At 48.1% G+C, this 4090-nt stretch overlaps 1 protein-coding gene across 1 annotated transcript in view; it reads right to left on the bottom strand.

Annotated features, from left to right (window-relative positions):
* The window catches only part of CCL26 (C-C motif chemokine ligand 26), a 19044-nt gene extending 15111 nt beyond the window's left edge, over positions 1–3933 (bottom strand). Inside the window, exon 1 of the mRNA XM_023218634.2 lies at positions 3804–3933. The gene's annotated coding sequence lies outside the window, so the exon portion shown is untranslated. The remainder of the gene's footprint in view (positions 1–3803) is intronic.
* Positions 3934–4090: the final 157 nt, after the last annotated feature.

The raw sequence follows: 4090 nt of genomic DNA, 5'->3' as shown, positions 1-4090 counted from the left end.
AGGCTCTTGGTATTCAGTGGAAACTTCATACCCCTTACCATCCTCAACCTTCAGGAAAGGTAGAATGGACTAATGGTCTTTTAAAGACACACCTCACCAAGCTCAGCTTCCAACTTAAAAAAAAAAAAAGACTGCTGTCAAAAATAGAACCCAAAAACTCCCCAACCAAACAAGTAATTACACTGAACCCCCTTGGACACTCTCTAACTGGATGTCCTGAGTCCTCCCAATTCTTAGTCCTTTAATACCTGTTTTTCTCCTCTTATTCGGACCTTGTGTCTTTCGTTTAGTTTCTCAATTCATACAAAACCACACCCAGGCCATCACCAATCATTCCATATGACAAACGATCCTTTTAACAACCCTACAATACCACCCATTACCACAAAAATCTTCCTTCAACTTAATCTTTCCCACTCTAGGTTCCCACACTGCCCCTAATCCCGCTCGAAGCAACCCTGAGAAACATCGCCCATTATCTCTCCATACCACCCCCAAAAATTTTCGCCACCCCAACACTTTACCACTATTTCATTTTATTTTTCTTACTAATATAAGAAGACAGGAACGTCAGGCCTCTGAGCCCAAGCTAAGCCATCATATCCCCTGTGACCTGCGCTTATACACCCAGATGGCCTGAAGTAACTGAAGAATCACAAAAGAAGTGAAAATGGCCTGTTCCTGCCTTAACCGATGTCATTACCTTGTGAAATTTCTTCTCCTGGCTCATCCTGGCTCAAAAGCTCCCCTACTGAGCACCTTGTGACCCCCACCCCTGCCCACCAGAGAACAACCCCCTTTGACTGTAATTTTCCTTTACCTACCCAAATCCTATAAAACGGCCCCACCCCTATCTTCCTTTGCTGACTCTCTTTTCGGACTTAGCCCGCCTGCACCCAGGTGATTAAAAAGCTTTATTGCTCACACAAAGCCTGTTTGGTGGTCTTTTCACACGGATGCGAGTGAAACCCATCTCTCCTAAAAATACTAAAATTAGCCAGGCGTGGCGGTGTGCGTCTGTAATCCCAGCTACTCAGGAGAATGGCTTGAACCCAGGAGGCGGAGACTGCAGTGAGCCGAGATCACACCACTGCACTGCAGTCTGGGCAACAGAGTGAGACTCCATCTCAAAAGAAGAAGAAGGAGAAGGAGCAGGAGAAGAAGGAGGGGAGGAGGAGGAGGAGGAAGAGGAAGAAGAAAAGATTGGTCACCCTTTGAGGCAACTGACTTAAAGGGGCTGCAAGGGGGACTTCTGCGGGCTGGTATGCTCTGTTTGCTAGTTCACCGTTTAACCCTTGTGGAAATTCTTTGAGCTGTACTCTTAGAGTTTGCATACCTTTCTTCTTCTTTTTTTTTTTTTAAGATAGGATCTCACTCTGTCACCTAGGCTGGACTACAGTGACGCCATCATAGCTCATGGCAGCCTCAACTTTCCAAGGCTCAAGGGATTCTCCCTCCTCAGTCGCCCAAGTAGCCAGGACTACAGGTGCACACCACCATGCTCAGCTAATTTTTTATTTTATTTATTTTTTTTAAGAGATGGGGGTCTCTGTGTTGCCCAGGCTGGTCTCGAACTCCTGGCGTCAAGCGATCCTCCTGCCTCAGACTCCCAAAGTGCTGGGATTACAGGTGCCAGACACTGTGCCTGGCCTGTGTACTTTTCTATATGTATATTATGTTTCAATAAATTAATAAAGAGGAAAGAAATGATATGGTGAATAAACAAAACAAATAATTCTGCAGTTAAGGAAATGTTATATGGGAGCCATGGCCTCCCTATCTTCTCTCCCTCCTTCCTTGAGATGAGACTATTTCTCTCTCTCTGTCTCTCTTTGCCGCTTTCCTGGGAATATCCATTTCTCTCTCTCTCTTTTTTTTTTTTTGGCCAGAATATTTCTCATTTCAAGGCAAAGGGCTGGCTGGCTACAGCATGTCAGATCCCAGCTGTTTTCCATACTTCTGCCCTTCCCTGCCTTTGGCAATGGAGTCTATGCCCTGAAAACTCTCTCCTACAATGAGACACCCCCACACTTTACCCCCCTCTCCCCACCAAACAAGGCCCATTACCTCCTTCCAAACCCCAACGTGGCAGGTTCCCAGAAACAAAGTCCCTGACCCTTACCCAGGGTCTTTGGCTCAGTCTCAATTCTAGATTCCTGGCTTATCCTCCAGAGCTTGCTAGTGCCGTTCCAGTCCCTGGGATCTGGGGTACCCCTGGGACCCCAAGTCAAGACCTCCTCTTGGCTTACATGAGGACATTTACAAACAGCCATTCCCAAATAAGGTCACATTTCTGAGGGTCTGGGTGGACAGTGAATTCTTGGGGTATGTTATTCAAGCCAGTACAGATGTATTGCAGAAATAATCCCCCCACCCTGCAGATCGCCTTTCTACTGTCTTACGGGTCTCCCTCCCTCCCTCCCTCCCTCCCTCCCTTCCTCCCTTCCTTCCTTCCCTCCCTCTCTTTCTTTCTTTACCTTCTTTTCTTCCTTCTTTGCCATCTCTCTCCCTCCCCTCTTTCTCCCTCCTTTTCTTCTTTCCTTCCTTCCTTCCTTTTCTTTTCTTTTCTTTCTTGCCTCCCTCCCTCTTTCTCTCTCTTTCTTTTCTTTTCCTTTCTTTGTAGTGGTGTGCTCATAGCTCCCTGCAACCTCAAAATTCTGGGCTCAAGCAGTTCTCCCACCTCAGCCTCCTGAGTTCCTGGAACCACAGGTGTGCACCACCATGCTCTGCTAACTTAAAAAAAAAAAAATTGTAGAGATGGGGTCTTGCTGTGTTGCCCAGGCTGGTCTTGAATTCCTGGCCTCAATCTCCTGGCCTTAAGCAATCCTCCCACCTTGGCCTCCCAAAGTGCTAGGATTACAGGCAGGAGCCACTGTGCCCAGCCTCTTATGGATGTCTTCTAATGGATTTTAATATAGTTTTATTTATCAACTTTCCTCCTGTATGGGTAAGTGATTATACCCTGTTTATAAAACATGTGAGGCCCGACATAGTGGCTCACACCTGTAATCCCAGCACTGTGGGAGGCCGAGGCAGGCAGATCACTTGAGGTCAGGAGTTCGAGACCAACCTGGCCAACATGGCGAAATCCTGTCTCTACTAAAAATACAAAAATTAGCCGGGTGTGGTGGTGAGTGTCTGTAGTCTCAGCTACTCGGGAGGCTGAGGCAGGAGAATAGCTTGAGCCTGGAAGGTGGAGGTTGCAGTGAGCCAAGATCACACCACTGCACTCTGACCTGGGCGATAGAGACTCCATCTCAAAAAAAAAAAAAAAAAAATTGAGTCCCTTCACCCAAGGGGCATGTCTATCTATAAATGGCTTCTGCTGAAACTCCTGTTTTTTTTTTGTTTTTTGTTTTGTTTTTTGTTTTTTTTTTTGAGACAGAGTCTTGCTCTTTTCACCCAGGCTGGAGTGCAATGGCACGATCTCAGCTCACTGCAACTTCTGCCTCCTGGGTTCAAGCAATTCTCCTGACTCAGCCTCTGGAGTAGCTGGGATTACAGGCACCTGCCACCACACCTGGCTAATTTTTGTGTTTTTAGTAGAGACGAGGTTTCATCATGTTGGCCAGGTTGGTCTCAAACCCCTGACCTCATGATCTGCCCACCTCGGCCTCCCAAAGTGCTGGGATTACAGGTGTGAGCCACTGCGCCCGGCTGAAACTCCTTCCTGGTACTTGTGTCTGAGGCCCCCTCAGTCAGGGCCTTGAGTATGCCCTTGATGTCAGCCCATAGCTGGTGGCCCTGGCTCCTGCTCTCTTCCCTCCAGGCCCTTCCCTGTGGCTGAAGCCCCTTCCCCGTACCCTCCAGGTTGCTGCCTGGGCTCCAGGTTCCTCTGTGTGGATCTCCCAGGAGCCCCCATTGGCTGTGGTTCCCAAGGTCTAGGCTGCCATCTGGGCTTCCCACTTCTCGGCCTCCCAAAGTGCTGGGATTACAGGCATGAGCCACCATGCCTGGCTGTAAGTTTTAATGAGGTTATAAGGGTGGAAATCTGATCCAATATGACAGGTGTCCTTATAAGAAAAGAAGCCAGGCATGGTGAGTCATGCCTGTAATCCCAGCACTCCCAGGCGGGAGGATTGCTTCAGCC

Source organism: Piliocolobus tephrosceles, chromosome 8, assembly GCF_002776525.5.
Source record: "Piliocolobus tephrosceles isolate RC106 chromosome 8, ASM277652v3, whole genome shotgun sequence".
Lineage (NCBI taxonomy): Eukaryota > Metazoa > Chordata > Mammalia > Primates > Cercopithecidae > Piliocolobus > Piliocolobus tephrosceles.
Note: the sequence above shows the minus strand (reverse complement) of the source record. Positions and strands in the feature narration are given on the sequence as shown.